At 33.3% G+C, this 18,066-nt stretch overlaps 1 long non-coding RNA gene across 1 annotated transcript in view; it reads left to right on the forward strand.

Annotated features, from left to right (window-relative positions):
* LOC112653296 (uncharacterized) overlaps window positions 1-17,165 on the forward strand; it is a 103,091-nt gene extending 85,926 nt beyond the window's left edge. The window contains exon 6 of the long non-coding RNA XR_007409967.1: window positions 17,017-17,165. This is a non-coding gene — a long non-coding RNA (uncharacterized LOC112653296). The remainder of the gene's footprint in view (window positions 1-17,016) is intronic.
* Window positions 17,166-18,066: the final 901 nt, after the last annotated feature.

Genomic DNA, 18,066 nt, shown 5'->3' on the forward strand with positions numbered 1-18,066 from the left:
GGTATAATGCTGCACAGAAAGTCTCTAGAGTTTAGTCATTTTGCTGGACTAAAACCTTATGCCTATTGATTATTAACTCCCCTTCCCCCAACCCCTAGCAACCAATTTCCACTCTGATTCTATGAACTTGACTTATATGAATTTCATATAATTTTTATTTATATGAATTTTATTTCCTACTTATAGAATTTTAAATACTTTCTATAAGTGGAATCATTTGGTATCTTTTTTTGACTGCCTTATTTCACTTAGCACAATGTCCTCACAGTTCATCCATGTTGTTGCATATTGCAAGATTTCTTTATTTTTTAAGGCCGAATAGTATTCTTTTGTGTGTACATACCACATTTTTTTTGTATCCATTCATTTGTTGGTAGACATTTAGGTTGTTTCCACATCTTGGCTATCGGTAATAGTGCTGTCATGAACACACGAGGGCTATCTATTTGAAATCCTGATTTCAATTCTTTGGATGAATACCCCCAACTGAGTTTGCTGGATCATATGGTAGTTATTTTTAAGTTTTAATGAACCTCTATTTAGTGGCTGCACCATTTTTCATTCCCACCTAAATATTTAGGAATAAACTTAACTAAGAAACTGAAAAGCTTATGCATTGAAAACTATAAAACATTAATGAAAGAAATTAAAGACACAAAGAAATGGAAAGATATCCATATTAATGGATTGGAAGACAATGTTATTAAAATATCCATACTACCCAAAGTAATCTACAGATTCAGTGCAATCCCTATCAAAATGCCAATGTTATTTTTCACAAAAATAGAAAAAAAAACAATTCAACCAGTTTATATTCTTACACAATCTACTTACATCTGAAAACTAATGATATACCTTTACAAGTGACAAAGCTATATAATGAAAATAAAAATGCCTTGTCACTTATTTTGGTAAATTACTCTAGGCACCTATAAATAGCATTGTTAAAATGAGCTATGACTTTTTATTCTGCTGGGAATTCTTGAGTCTTTCTTTTACATACAATTGAAAGAGTATTGTATTCCTCACAATCCTACATTCCAGATTGCTTTACCATGATTAGAAGGAGAGTAAAACTTCTTAATAATGCATTTCCCAATAGCACAGATTCAGAATATAACACGATGTGTTATTGGCAATTTGGTTACCTGCTTTCTTTAAAATGACGGAATCTCTTGTTTTATGGGGATAAAAAGTTTTTGGATGCCATTTCTAGTGTTAAAGTCATATCTTTAATTATAGCACAATTAGCGTGTACACATGCAATTAAATGATTCATTATATTTATTTTTTAATTTAAAAATGTGTATAATAAGCATGAATTGTAAATGAAATAGAAAATGAAATATATAGAGCAGGTCAACCTCCCAATCCACAAAATAAAAATTAAAAAATTCACCTTTTGCTCTAGTCATTAACTATATATAAAGAAACAGAATTTCTAAAATATCAACTTATTTTTTTCTTTTTCTGTAATGCCAGCTCCATAACCATTACCTCCTCCTACCTTTCCCCCAATCCCATCAAAGAGACCAAAGTCATAATCGCTTAGTTTGGAATATGAGGCTAACCTCTGAGTCACTAGGGAAACAGTGCTTTTGAAAGTCATACTTTATTAAGAAAGAACTCTTCTAAATTCCAACTTTCCCTTTACCTTACTGGGTCAAATCTAGTTGTATTGACACATAGAATCTTATAATAAATAGAGTTATGGACAAGGACAGTCTTAATTTTTGCCTTTTGTTCAGTTGTCACATCCAGTTTAGCACTTGTACTTGTTTCTTCTATTTCTGAAAATGTCCCAGTTTTCAGGCTAGTTTATATATTCACCTTAACTACAAGGGTGGATAAGAAGAATAACATAAAATAAGTCCCTATGGAACATGAATGGAAAATTGAAATATCCTCCACCCTTGAAGAGCAAGAAATAAGAGGTGAGATGTGAGTGTCCCTAGTCACTACCTCTCCTGGTGGTAAATTGAATGGGAGAGGATGGTAGATATACCTAAATAGATTTAATGGAGGAAACTAATGCATATGTGTCTTGGGGTGAGAAACGAGTGCTGTTTTGCTCCTTACTTCTTTCCTATATCTTTCTTATATTTCATATTTGGAAAACTTATGTGGTCTGCATGATGCCACATTCTATCTGGTGCCCTTAAGTGGCCCAGAGAGTATCCCAGATTCCCTACTACTTATATGTGGTGTAATGGGGGATTCCAAAGTTCTCAGAAACCCAGTGACAGACTTAGAAATGATACAATAAACTCTTGAGCCAGAGTAGGTCCAGGGTCAGAACAAGGAAGTCTCAGAGTCTAAATGAGGGATGACAGGCTTCATCAATTGTGACCAGTCACTAGCTCACACAAGAGACTTAATTATGGGCTTGAGATTTTCCCCTGCTATTATGAAAATACAGATCTTTTTCTGGCATCCAACATCTTGAGAAGGACATAAGAAGAGACTTCTTAAAAGAAGAGATCCAACACTCATAGGGTGTTTGGTCTTTGATTAGGCTGATATCCTAGTTTTTGAGCTGAGCTTTTTCCTGCACTCTCTTTATTCTACATCTCTACATAAGTTCATATGCACACTCTTACACAAATACACATAATTCCTAACACAAGTATATTTAGTTTTGAAATATAAACATGAGATGTACGTGGTGTAAAAATTTTTAGAAAATACCTAATACAATTTGCATTCTTTATTCTGTATGCATGGATTAGTGAAGATGATTTAAAGTTAAGTGAATTGCTAAAGGTCCCATAAGTGGTAAACATACAGATAAACAACAAAACTAGCACTTTATCGAGGACCATTTAATAACCAGTGTTCTTTCCCCACACGAAAGAGTCAATTAGAATCCTTTATTTTTTTCATCATTGCCAATATAGAACTCATTGCCTCATTGTCTTATCTACCTAAAAAATATTTAGCCTCATAATGAGTCAGTGTCACTATGAAAAATTTGAATGGGAAGGTGAATAAGACATGATCTTTACAATTAAGAGTTTATAACTTAATGTGAGAATTAGAAATGTAAACAAAAAATATAACACATTATTGTTACAAAATAAAGGGAGAAGTGGATATGTAAATGATTCAAAGTCCAATATCTATTATCAATTTATTACAGATTATAGTATAACTGGGATGTCACAAACTTTGCTAAGTTTTAAGTACAGCTCTATAGAGCTTAAATATCTATTTGAATAAATATTGGTCTATTTCTGAGTATTCCTCTTCCCAAATATGCCTGAGAGTCCTCAGTGATACTATGATAAATAAACCAAATAAAGATCTTTTAATCTCTCCAAGTGGGGGATACTAAGTAAAGCCATTTATTCCTCTTAGAATTGTTGGGTCAGAAATGGAGCATTGAGACGTCATGTATAATTAGAGCTGCCTCTTACTAACTGAAGTCCCTTCCTCCAGGACAGGAGCACCTGTCTACCTTCTATTATATTTTCTGCTTTGTTGCACAGTGTCAGAGCATTGCCTAGGCTTCTGCAGTCCCTCAGATGTCTGACCTTCACACCATTGTTTCTTGTTTTCTAGTATTCTGCTATATATCCATGAAAGAGGCCTTCCTGTTTTGTGCCTAGCTTTTTATAAGCAGGGTCTTTTACTTATATTAGAATTTATATATTTATTCATTCATTCAAGTCATACATCAGTGGCTACTATTATATGCTAGGTACCCTTCATCTTAGCAAGAAAGTGTAGAACAGGTTCATGTCACTGAGTGACTAAGAACTGTCCAACATTTACACAGATATAAGCTACTTGAGAGATGTACCTATCACTAGAAGTCTTCTTCATGTATAAGGATTTTCCTTAAAGGCCCTGCACTTATTCCTATATTCTATAACAGAATGTATAAATTAAGGCACCTAGAAATGGGACTTGGAAACTCTTTTTTTCTCCAGTCCTTATATAGTGCTGGACACAAAGTAGATTCAAAATATCTAGTGAAAAAGTAAACCATATAGTTCATCAGACACGACTTTATATTAATTATGGGTAAGATTCAAATTATTTCCAAATGATCTTCTAGGAACCAGGATATTCAGGGTTTATTCTTATAAGTGAAGCATTTATTTATATCTGAGCCCAAATATAAACCCATAAACACATGGGCAATTAATTTACAACAAAGGAGGTAAGAAGATAGAATGCAGAAAGGATGATCTCTTTAATAAATATTGGGAACACTGGACAGCTACATGCAAAAGAATAAAACTGGACTATGGTCTTACAACATGTATAAAAATTAACTTAAAATGAATTAAATACTTGAATGTTAGACTTGAAATAATAAAACTCCTAGATTAAAACATAGGTGGTAAAATCCTTGACATCGGTCCTAGAACTTTTTTGTTATTGTTTTTAGTTTCTTTATATATATATATATTTTTTTTTCTTTATATGTTTATATATATATACATTATATATATATGATTCCAAAGACAAGGGCAACAAAAATAACCAAGTAGGACTACATTCAACTAAAAAGTTTCTGCACATTGGAGGAAACCATTAACAAAATGAAAAGGCAACTGATTGGGAAAAGATATTTAAAAATAATACATCCAATAAGAAGTTAATATCCAAAATATGTAAAGAACTCATTTAACCCAATACCAAAAGAGCAAACAATCCAAGTAAAAAGTGGCAGAGGATCTGCCATTTTTTCAAAGAAGATGGACAGATGGTCAACCAGCACATAAAAGGCTGCTCAGTATCACCAATCATCAGGGGAAATGTAAATGAAAACCATAATAAGGGGTCACATCATGCCTGTCAGAATGGCTATTATCAAAAACATGAGAAACAACAGGTGTCGGCAAGGATGTAGACAAAAGGGAACCCATGTGCCCTGTTGGTGAGAACGTAAGATGGGAAAATAACTATGGAAAAAATTATGGATGTTCCTCAAAAAGTTATAAATGGAACTACCATATGATCCAGCAATTCAACTTCTGGGTATCTCTCTAAAGAAAACAAAACACTAACTCAAAAAGGTATATGTATATATACCCTCATGTTATTGTAGCATAGTTCGGAATAGCAGAGGTATGGAAACAACCTAAATGTCCATCAATAGATGTATGAGTAAAGAAATCATATGTATATATTACTCATTCATTAAAAAATGAATGAAATCTTGCCATTTGTGACAAAATGGATGGACCTTGAGCGTATTGTGTTAAGAAAATCATAGAAAAACAGATACTGCATTATTGCAAAAAGTAGGATCTAAAAAACAAGACAGACCCACAAACAAAACAACCCTCCTGCCCCAGACTCAGATACAGAGAACAGAGTGGCAGTTGTTAGAGGGGACCAGAGTAGGGGGCTTCATAATGGGTGAAGGGGATCGAAAGGTACAAACTTCCAGTTATAAAATGAGTAAGTGATAGAGATACAGCACAGGAAATATAGCCAATAATATGGTATAAACATGAATGGTGACAGATGGCAACTAGATATATTGTCGTGATCAGTCACAATATACAAATCACTGTATTTTGCACATGAAACTAAAACAATATTGTACGTTAATTATACTTCAACATATTGTATGTTGTAATTTAATTATACTTTTTTAAAGAACCAAAATGAAAGATTAAGATGAATTTCTCTGCATATGTGTTTACTGGTCTTAGTAAAAGTAAAATACACCCAGGTAGGGGGTAGGGAATGGAATTATTTTATTATGCACCAGATTATTACAATCTTATTTTCAGTTAAAATGGACTTATATGAAATACACACAAAGCTAGAATAATTTCATAGTAGACCAGTTAGCTTCTCTAATATTTCTGAAATTAGATGTCATTCAGAATTTAGATATTTCAAGTTTGGAAGAGATAATGTCTACACACTATAAATTACATTGCATGTACTAAAAAGTCTAGGGCAGCAATGCCAAGATCAAACCCAGAAATAATCATTGGCAGCAAAAAGTATGACTTCACACTAAGTGGAAAATAAAAATTATAAACTGTCTTATGTCAATCCAAATTAGGTTGTTGCCAAAAGATAAAGGATACTTCAGGTTTTATTACCAAGTAAATTACAAATCTCCCTTTGGTTTTCAGAATTTTGGGATTTTGGAAAGGCAGATAAAAGATTATGGATCTCTATTGCTTTATTTACTAATCTCTGAGGATAATTAGAATTAATAGAACTTTATCCTGACTTCCCGATTAATCAGACACAAGTAGCTTTGGCCAGCCTAGGCAATATTTGCAGTAGTTGACACGTACACTTAGATTCGAAAACAGTGGTGGGTAAATTATCACAAATACTTCTTTTTTTGCCTAACCCAAGACAACATTGTCTCAGTTTTACTCCCTCATCTCTAGCAGCTTCTTCACATTTTCCTTAGTTGTTCCCTCATCTTTTTGACCGCTGAATGTTGAAGAGCTGCAATATTTGAATGTTTGTCTTCCTGGAATGCACCTACTCCATTGGTAATTAGTTCTGTCTGGTTTTAGGGCTTTAAAGTCATACAAATGATTTCTAATTTATTCTGCATCTAAGACATCTCTGAACTGTAGACTCATTAATACCACTGTCATCTAGATTATCTCCACTTAAACATAAGACAAAACAGATGAACATGGAAGGATGGGAGGAAGAGAAGCAAACCAGAAAACAAACTCTTAGCTACAGAGAACAAACTGAGAGTTGCTAGAGGAGAGGTGAGCAGAGGTTGGGTTAACTCCTGATGGCTATTAAGAAGGGCACTTATGATGAGCACTGGGTGTTGTATATGTGATGAATCCCTAAGTTCTACACCTGAAACTAATATTATACTGCATTTTAACAAACTGGAACTGAAATAAAAACTTGAAACTACAAAAAAGGAGAGGGGCACAAGAATAAAATAATCTTCCTATTAAATAAATAAATATCTCCACTTAAATGACTAATGAGAATTTTCAAACAAAACATGTCCAGAACTAAACTAAATTTCTTATCCTACAAATCCTATTCCTTAATTCAGTCTTCAAGAAATTTCCATGGCTACGTTGGATACAAATAGTTGCTCTATTGTTTTAGCTACCTGATTATTCATACATCTTTGATAGCCTTTGTCACTTGTACCATAATCTATTTGCATCTCTACACCACCAGATTCTGTTCTTCTTCTTAATTTTGTTTGGCATTAGTTGAGAATAGGTTGTTTAATTATCAAAACATAATTCCTTTTTAGGTATTATTTTTATTAAATCTCAACTCTTGAGTACATTTTTAAAAGTATAATTAACATAGTGTTTTATTAGTTTCAGATGTACAATCTAATGATTTAATAATTCCATATATTACTCAATGCTCATCACTATGAGAGCACTCCTAATTCCTTTTTAAGCCATAATTATTAACAGTGGCAGGCTGTAACATTACTGCCAAAATTACAGGATTTTTAGCCATTTAAGATAATTATCTTAATATATATTTTATTATATTTGCCATCATTTAAAACAATTCTAACTTGAGTTTCTCTGACACTAGCTTTTATTATACCTGGTAGTGAGATTTTAAGAAGCTAATTGTTGGAATCCCTGGGTGGTGCAGTGGTTTAGCGCCTGCCTTTGGCCCAGGGCGCGATCCTGGAGACCTGGGATCGAATCCCACGTCAGGCTCCCGGTGCATGGAGCCTGCTTCTCCCTCTGCCTATGTCTCTGCCTCTCTCTCTCTCTGTGACTATCATAAATAAATAAAAATTTTAAAAAAAAGCTAATTGTTTTCTTAAACATCCTTGGGGGCTTGTCATTATCTACCAAAAATAACATAAGCGTTGTGAAGATCAAATTGGCTTAAAATGGTTTGTAATACCTTTTATATTTTATATATCAAATAAGAGAATGTGAAATTGGCTTATTATCTACAGTCCATTCTCAATCTATCATCACATTTTTTGGGTGGGTGAGAAGAAGGAGGAATATTTTTACAGGCTTACATAAAAAGCTCCTAATTTATGAAAGAGATACAAAGTTTTCTGAAGTATCTTAAATTTTTAAGCGTCAAAAATATTTTAAACATTAATAATAAATTATACGTGAAATGTATTTGTGGCCTGTAACTGGTGGCTGAGTAAACTCTAATTAAATTTTTCAATTTGGGACAATTGTAGATTCACATGTAGTTGTAAAAAACAATACAGAGATATTTTGTATCTTGTGCCTACTCTTCCCCATTAGTAATGTCTCCCAAAACTATAGCACATTATCACAACCAAAATATTGACATTGACATTGATGCAGCCAAAAAACAGAACAATCCCATCATCATGCTCCTCCTGCCTTTTTGTAGCCACAACCACTTCCTTCCTATGCCTCTTCTCTATCCTTAGCTGATGGGAAATCACTCACCTGTTTTCCATGATAATTTTGTCATTTTAAGAACTTTATATGAATGAAATCATATATATATAGCCTTCTGGGACTACCTTTTTCACTCAGAACAATTCTCCAGAGATTCATCCATGCTATTGTGTATCAGTAGTGATTTTTTGCTTTTGTTTTTTATTCTGCTTTGCTAAGAAGTATTTAATATGGACATACCACAGTTTATTAAAACTTTCACCTGCTAAAGGACATCTGAGTCGCTTGCAGTTTTGGCTACTATGAATTAAGCTGCTATGAATATTTGTGTGCAGATTTTTGTGTAAACAAGTCTTCATTTCTTTGAGATAAATGTCCAGGAATATAATTGTTAAGTCATGTGGTATTTGTGTTTTTAGTTTATTAAGAAATTGCCAAACTATTTTCCAGAGTACTTGTATTATTGGTATTCCCACCAGGGCTCTCTTGAACCTTATGGATGAGAACCCCCACCAGACACCGTCCTGGGGATGGAACTTCCGGCAGAGCTATGGGAGCAGAATCACAGCCCCAGTAGGACCAGAAGTCAGAGCATCTAGACAAAGAGACTAGATTATTCTTAAACCTTAAGATCTCAAGGAGCTTTTCTTGATAGGTTTTGGTTTGCTTGGCATCTGCTATTCCTAACTTCTTTCTATTAGTCCATTTTGGAATTAGTCCATCCTATTAGTATTTATGCCAATATATTTGGGGAAGACATAACTTTTCTAGTTTCACAGATTCACAGCTGGAAAGGAATTTTGCCTCAGGATAAATTATACTTTAAATCTCATCCATATCTGATTTAGTTGATATTTAGAGAATTTAGACTTTAGATCTTATGGTTGATAATGGAATGAGTTAAGACTTTGGGGGCTATTGTGATGGAATGAATGTACTTTTCATGTGAGAAGGACATGAATTGGAGTGGGGGGTACTAGGGGAAGAATGTTATGAATTGCATGCTTATGTCCCCTCAAAACTCATATGTTGAAACCCTAATAGCCAGTGTGGTGGATTTGGAGGTGGCACCTGGGGTAATTGAAGAATAAGGGGCAAGCCCCATGGTTGGATTAGTGTGCTTATAAGAAGAGACTTTTAGCCTCCAGAACTGTAAGAAATAAATGTTTATGGTTTAAGTGACACAGTCTAGGTTATTTGCTATAGTAGTTGGAGCTAACTAAGACAGTGTTATATCATCTTTGAAAGTTTGATAAAATTCTCTAATGAAATCATCTGGACCTAGGCATTTCTGTTTCAGGGAAGTTTTAAATTAAAAATTCAATTTCCTGAATATTTGTAGTGCTATGTTTAAGTAATTGGTCTGCTTTATTTATGTTGTTAAATTTGTACATGTAGAATTAGGTATTTCCTTATTATCTTTTTGATGTTTTGAGCATCTGTAATTCTGATTTTTATTCTTGATTCTAGAGATTTAGAAATTTCATTGATTTTCTCAAAGAAACAATTTTTGGTTTCATTGATTTTTCTCTTTATCCTTTCATTTTTATTGATTTTATCTCTTTATTATTATTTTTCTTCTGCTTGTCTTGAGTTTATTTTGTTCTTTTTCTAGTTTCTTGAGGTGAAAACTTAGATTATTGTCTTGGGACTTCTCCTATTTCCTAATGTAAGCATTTAGCACTATAAATTTCTTATCAATGTTTTAGTTGCATCCCACAGATTTTGATATGTTTTATTTTCATCTTTTATTCAGTTTGATGTGTTTTGTGATTTAAGACATACTCTTTCACTGATAGATTATTTAGAAGTGTGTGGGTTAGTTTTCAAGTGTAGATTTCCTGTTAGCTTTGTGTTATTGATATCTAGTTTTAGTTTATTATGAACAGAAAACACATTCTGTATAGTTTTAATCCTTTTAAATTTGTTGAATTTTTTATTCTTATGGCCTGAAATGTGTGGTCCATTTTGGTGTACATTTCATGGGATCTCAAAAAAATGTATATTTTGCTGTCATTGAGTAGGTGTCTTATAAATTTCTATTAGTTCCAACAATGGTTGTATTGCTAAGTTCTTATACATACTTTTCATATCTTACCTACTTCCATTGATTGTTGAGAGGAATGTTGAAATCTCCCACTATACCTACAGATTTGACTCATTCTTTCAGTTGTATCAGATTTTGCTTCAGATATCTTTTAGTCCTGCTTTTGGTTCATATGCATATAAGATTACTATGTCTTCTTGGTGGACTGATCCATTTATTATGCTGTAGAATCTATCTCTGTCTCTGTTAATTTTATTTGCTCTGGTCAGTTTATTCACTATTAATATAACTACTTCTGCTTTCTTTTGATTAAGGTTTGGTTAGAAAACTTCCCCCCTATCCTTTTACTTTTAACTTGCCTGTGCTTTTATATTTGAAGCAATTCTCTTTAAATAGCATATATTTGGGTCTTGCTTTTAATCTCTGTATTTAAATGGTATATTTAGGACTATTTATATTTAATATATTACTATGGTGGGATTTAATCTGGTAATTTATTTTTTATTTGCCATTTGTTCTCTCTGCTTTTAATTTCTCCATTTTCATTTTCCTGCTTTCCTGTGAATTACTTGAATGTTTTTTAGAATTCCAGTTTTATTTATCTGTAGTATTTTTTAGTGTATCTTTTTATATTTCTTCTAAATATTATATTACATAAACACAACCAATGTCTAATGGGTGTCAACATTTTATCAGTTTGAATGAAATGTAGAAATGGTATATCTCTTTAGTATATATCTGTTTACCCTTCTCCATTTATAATTTTCTTAAAAATTTTATATACATTTAGAACCACATCAGATAATGTTAAAAATTTTTGTTGCAACCTTTAAACACCTTAGAAGATTCAAGTGGAGAAGAAAATTTTTCTGTTCTTACCCATATTTTTTTCTCTTATTTGTTCTTTCTTTCTTCATGGGGTTCAAGATTCTTCTTCTTTATTGTTTTCTCTTTGCTTAAAGAATTTTCTGTAGCCATTCATTTGGAGTAGGTCTATTGGCGACAAATTCTCTTGCTCTTCTTTTATTTGAGAATGATTTAATTTCTGTTTGCTTGACTTTTTTGTTTCTCTCGGTATTTGAAAAACATGCCACATATTTCTGGCCTCCATGATTCCTCATAAGAAACCTACTAGTATTCTCATTGTTTTATCCGTTATAAGTAAGATGTATTTTCTCTTTTGATGCTTTCAAGATATCTTATGTCTTTAGTTTTCCAAATATGACTATGATCCATGTCTTAGCATGAATTTCTTTGTGTTTAATGTGTTTGGAGTTTTCATGGCTTATTGTGTTAGATGGTTTATGTCTCTTGTTAAATTTGGGATGATTTCAGCCATTATTTATTTATTTATTTTTTCAGCCATTATTTATTTAAGTAATTTTCAGTCCTGTGTCCCTTCTTGTCTCCTTTGTGTCCTCTCTTCTCTCCTTACAGACCTCTGATAATACAAATGTTAGATTTATCTTTATAGTCCTACATGTTCATGAGGCTCTGTTAATTTTGTTTCAAATCTATTTTCTCTCTATTGTTTATATTAGGTAATTCTATTTCTATCTTCTGGATAACTGGTTCTGTCCTCTGTTCCTTCCATTCTGTTTTTTATCTTATCCATTGAGTTTTTATTTCTATTATCATATTTTTATTTGTAAAATTTCCAGTTGATCCTTCTTTGTAGTTTTTCTTTCTTTGTTGAAGCTATTTTCCACCTGCTGCAAGCATGTTTGTAATTGCTCATTTAAGATTTTTTAATATGACTGGTCTCAAAGTTTTTCCAGGTAATTTTAATATCTCTGTCATCTCAGTGTCAGAGCCTTTGGGTTGTTTGGTTTGTATTCAATTTGAGGTTTTCCCAGTTTTTGGTATGAGATTTTCTATTGAAACATGACATTGTATGTATTAGGTTATAAGATTCTCGATCTTTTTTAAACCTACTGTGTTAGCTGGCTTCTTTTGACACTACTGGGTCAAGTGAAGGGCAGACATCACCTTTTACTGCTAGATTTGGTAGAAGTCTAGGTTCCCCATTCATCTTCTGTTAACACTCAAGTAGGAGAGGTTGCCTAATTACTTTCAGACAGGAGTGGGAGTTTGGGCTTCCCATTGGGCTGGATACCAACCTGCCTGGAAAAGGCAGAAAGGACTTAATGCTCCATTAATGATCTCTACTGGCACTACAGAAAGGAAGTGACCTTATTATTGCTGGGCAGTAGTGAGAGGCCTTCTCTGACGTTGCCCAGTAAGGAAGGAGTGGGATGTCATGTTACTGTAACAGATTCACTATCTATATGGTCTTCACTGACCGTGGAGAGAAGAGCCTTATTGACCAGTGGATATAAAAGTTATAGCTCCCTACTTGCTGGCCCTTTCTTTACACCACCAGAGAATGATGTTTGGAGTTCTTTGATACAGCAATGTGAGGGGCTAGGCTTCATTCTCTGTCTTTGCTGTTATAGGTAAAGTGAGGCTATATATTTCTCTGTGATATTTGGCTGGAGTAGAGCAGTTATTATTGAAAAGTTTTCTGTCTTGCTAGGCTATCTCTCTTCTGGTCCTTTTACTAAATGAGTAGACCTTTTTTAAGGCTATATTTTGTCTGCATACATTGGATTTTCCAGGTTGTTGGCCCCTCCAAATTTAGGGAGACTAAAAGAAAATCCAAGAAACTCCCCATCATTTGTTTGGATTTTATAGTCCCTAGCCAGTCTGCTTTACTTTTCTGCAGCTTTCAGAGTCATATATAAGCTTATATACTCTTCAGAGTCAGAGTCTCTCTCCACACACACACACACACACACGCACACACACATACGTGTGTGTACTGAAACTTAATATAAACTATATATAGATATATGTGTATAATTAGCATATATATACAATATACACTTACTATATACACATCAGTGGAAACTAATATATATATATATATATATATATATATATATATATATATATATGGTTTATAGTTTCCAAGGTACAATTGTAATTAGTAGAAGGAATAGAAAAAATATGTCTACTCCATCTTGTCAGAAGCAGAAGTTGACTCATGAATTTTTAAATATTGTCTATCTAGTACAAAATATTTTCTCAGAAACAAAAAATTACAATGACATTCATATACACATAATCATATCTGTGTTAAAGATAGATTCACAGATTCATATAGGTGTAGTCTTATTTCCTTAAAGTTGCTCATTTCAAGATGAAAAGCACATGAGTGACAATCTCAGTTTTTGACTTTTAGCTGCCACCTAGTTTTTTTTACTTAGAACACAAATTTATATTCTTTCCTTTGCTGGTATCTCTATTGTGCTTCTTCTTGGTACCTATGGTTGTTTTTCTTCTTTAATTAGTGGTAGCATCATCACTGTTGGTTACTTCAGAATCAATGCCCTCTGTTCCATTGTTGCCAAGGTCTCTCTTGCATCCTTTTACTGATACTGATCCTGTAGCTAAAGGGATAGTCTATCCCTTAATATTGTTATTCAATCAGTCATAGAAATTATTGTCATTAAGATATTCTACCTATGTTGGACTCTAATTTAATTACTTTTTTGAAAGAAGTAAGAACATGTCCTGGAGCTATGCCAAAGAAATTTGAGTGGCATACTACATTCTCAAACCAAAAGATAGAGAATACAAACTCCAAATTTTATCAAAACAGATGTTAGAACTCCCTCTCTTCCAGATAGACAGTGTTACTATTTAAAGCAAAAGAACAAAGTGAAACTGGTAAACTGCTATTTTTGTTTGTACATGGTTTACAACATGATTGGTGACCTTTGCAGTTGATAGGTTACAATCTGGACACATTCACTTAAGTCCTGAATTGCAATTAATTCATCAGGTCTTAACTAAAATCTCTCTCTCTCTCTCTCTTTCTCTAGAGTTTTAAATGCTAAAAAGAAAATTTGAAAGTGAAAAGTGAATGTCCATCCAGTATTTTAATGGGTTTTAAAAGTGTAAGAATTTCTAAATAAGTTAAACTAGTATAAATTGCTAATAGGGGAAATTGACTCATAAAAGTAAAATTTGAAAACTTTAGGAACTGCTTAAAAATTAATAATAAGACTGATATATCCCCATGTCTAACAGTGGCATATACTCTTTTTCTGACTTTTTTTAATAAAAAGGAAATGGAAACATGAATGAGTATATTATTACAGAGTAAGTTATATTTTCCATAATAGATATTGGTAAATGCTAGCTGAAATTACTCCAGATAAATAGAATTGTAGGTGGGAAATAACAGTATGTAATTTTCTCTAGCCCATTTTCAGTGAAGAAACTCATGAGTTCATATTCAAACTGCTCTGAATAGCTCTCTCAGGATTTTCAAGGTGAGGCAAGCAGAAGGAGGTTCTGAAATAATCTTCCCAGAGATCATCAAATCAGTTCCTTTATTTATTTTACATATTTGAATTTGACTATGTTACTTCTTTAAATGGAGAATATATTCTAAAAATTTTGTTTATGTGTATCAGATGAGATGGAATCACAAGTGAAATTAAAGCTAAAATAGACTATAAGCTTTCCCCATGACTCTGTCACAGAACAGAGTAAAACTGGATTAGTAGCGTACTCTTTTCATAGTCCTTAGAAGCTAGGGCATTAACTTTCATTGTGTATTCCATTAAGAGTCTTTTCTAGCTAAGCAGCCTATTAAGTCTCAAAGAAAGTCGTTGAAGCTTAAATTTATGTGCAGACTTATACCATAAGATTGGAGTGATACATAAACATATTCCATCATACTGTTAAATCAACCAATATTGTGAATTAATTGTAATCCCATTGGAAGATTTACAATTCAATGTGCCATTAAAACCCCATTTCATTCGCTGCAGGGTAAATGCAGATATGACTTACAACCTAACAACTAATGAGACTTTAAAATACTATTATATATCATTCCAAATGTGAAATACACAACATCAGACTTGATCTCCTATGCAGTAGACTTTTTCAGTGAACATGGATAGAGACACACTTTCTTTTGTCCTTAGTTGATATGGAAAATCATTATCTTGAACTGATTTATTAAAATATATTACTAAATTATCCTGAATCAATTTTTGTATTTTGACTTGCTTTTATGCTCTGAGTCTATTGCAGAAAAATCATTTACATTTTCCATTTTTACCATCAATAGTTGTTTCTCATGTGAAATGGATGCAGCAAGAATGCTCATTATAGCTATATCTAACTAAATGTAATGTAGTCTTCTTTATAAAATTCGAGAGTTTGCGTTGAGATCTAAGTAAGTTACATTGAGAGCTAAGTAAGTTATAACCAAATGTTATAAAATAATATGTGTAATGAAAAATCTAATGCATATTCTGTTCCAGACTCTGTGATAAATGCTTTACAAATATGAACTCATTTAATTCATTTATCTAGCCTCCAGGATAAGGATTATTATCCCCATTTTAGAGAAAAGAAAATTGTGATTTGGAAAAGTTAAATAACTAATCCAACAACAAAAAGTCAGTAACATATAACCTCCATAAAATACTCATCACTTACTTTGTTATTGTTTTTTCTTACTTTGAAATGTTGTACAATATTGCACTTTCACAGAAGGGAAAAACAATCTTTGTCTAATTTTCAGGTACGGTTTAGATCCTGACAATAGAGAAGACTGGTCTACCTTGGTGATTTGACTCAGAAATGTGTGTTTACACAGACACAAGATTTAAAAGACACAAGGAGGTGTGGGGAGGGGGGGTGGATTCTGCTAAATTTAAGTGGATAGTGGTGGTGTCTTGAGCACTCTGTGCACCTTATTTCCAAATACTGGATAAGAATAGGCCTTTATCTCTCTTTAAAAATTTTCAAATGGGGCACCTGGGTGGCTCAGTGGTTGAGCATCTACCTTCAGCTCAGGTCATGATCCTGAGGTCCTGGGATCAAGTCCCTCATTGGGCTTCCCATGGGGAGACTGCTTTCTCCCTCTGCCTATGTCTCTGCCTCTCTCTGTGTCTCTCATAAATAAGTAAATAAAATCTTTAAAAAAAACCCAAAATAAAAAAATAATAAAAATTTTTAAATGGACAAAATCTTGCATAGGTCTACAAATAATAGACTGCAAGTATCCGAAAGGGGAGCATGGCTTAAAATATGCAAAGGAAAAAACATTGCTTCAAAAAAATGCATATTATGAAAGAGCAAAGAAAATTTTAGAAAAGATTTAAAGTAAGCATGAACTCCAAACTAACATAAGAGATAAGAAAAAGTGGCACAGACAGAGACGGGAAAGGAGAAAAGAGAAAGAAAAGACACAAGTTAAAATGCAATATCAAGAAATAAAATCTTCTGTGGTGGCAATAATGGACAAAAAGATATTTAATTCATTGATGTATAAAGTAGTGTCTAGAAGCTTTATAATGATCCAGAAATAAAGGAGAAAGCTATGAGAATCATGAGAGCAATGACAAAAAGAAACATTCATTGTATGGATAATGGACATGTCCAAAGAGAAAGCCAGAGCATGCTAAACAGAAGCTACTGCTGAAGTCAAAATATGCTGGTTCACAGATCAAAACTCTCTATGGACAAAGCAAAATCAATCAAAGAGACTAATACCTAGACCTATCCTTTCTTCCTGTCTTTCATTGTTTTTTTTTTTTTCAGACATATAAGAAAAAAATCCTGCATCCAGGTAAATAAAAGACATAATCTAATTGATTTTACACTTTTCATCAATGCTAAACTCAAGAAGAATATGTACCTCAATCTAAAGAGAAGAACATTTGTGATCCAGGAGTTCTATATACAATCAAGTTGTATTTGTGAGTGTATTTAAGATTTATTTTTTTTTTCTTTTTTTTTTTTTTTTATTGGTGTTCAATTTACTAACATACAGAATAACACCCAGTGCCCGTCACCCATTCACTCCCACCCCCCGCCCTCCTCCCCTTCTACCACCCCTAGTTCGTTTCCCAGAGTTAGCAGTCTTTACGTTCTGTCTCCCTTTCTGATATTTCCCACACATTTCTTCTCCCTTCCCTTATTTTCCCTTTCACTATTATTTATATTCCCCAAATGAATGAGAACATATAATGTTTGTCCTTCTCCGACTGACTTACTTCACTCAGCATAATACCCTCCAGTTCCATCCACGTTGAAGCAAATGGTGGGTATTTGTCATTTCTAATAGCTGAGTAATATTCCATTGTATACATAAACCACATCTTCTTTATCCATTCATCTTTTGTTGGACACCGAGGCTCCTTCCACAGTTTGGCTATAGTGGCCATTGCTGCTAGAAACATCGGGGTGCAGGTGTCCCGGCGTTTCATTGCATTTGTATCTTTGGGGTAAATCCCCAACAGTGCAATTGCTGGGTCGTAGGGCAGGTCTATTTTTAACTGTTTGAGGAACCTCCACACAGTTTTCCAGAGTGGCTGCACCAGTTCACATTCCCACCAACAGTGTAGGAGGGTTCCCTTTTCTCCGCATCCTCTCCAACATTTGTTGTTTCCTGCCTTGTTAATTTTCCCCATTCTCACTGGTGTGAGGTGGTATCTCATTGTAGTTTTGATTTGTATTTCCCTGATGGCAAGTGATGCAGAGCATTTTCTCATATGCATGTTGGCCATGTCTATGTCTTCCTCTGTGAGATTTCTGTTCATGTCTTTTGCCCATTTCATGATTGGATTGTTTGTTTCTTTGGTGTTGAGT

The sequence above is a fragment of the Canis lupus genome, chromosome 3 (genome assembly GCF_003254725.2).
Source record: "Canis lupus dingo isolate Sandy chromosome 3, ASM325472v2, whole genome shotgun sequence".
NCBI classification, from domain to species: domain Eukaryota; kingdom Metazoa; phylum Chordata; class Mammalia; order Carnivora; family Canidae; genus Canis; species Canis lupus.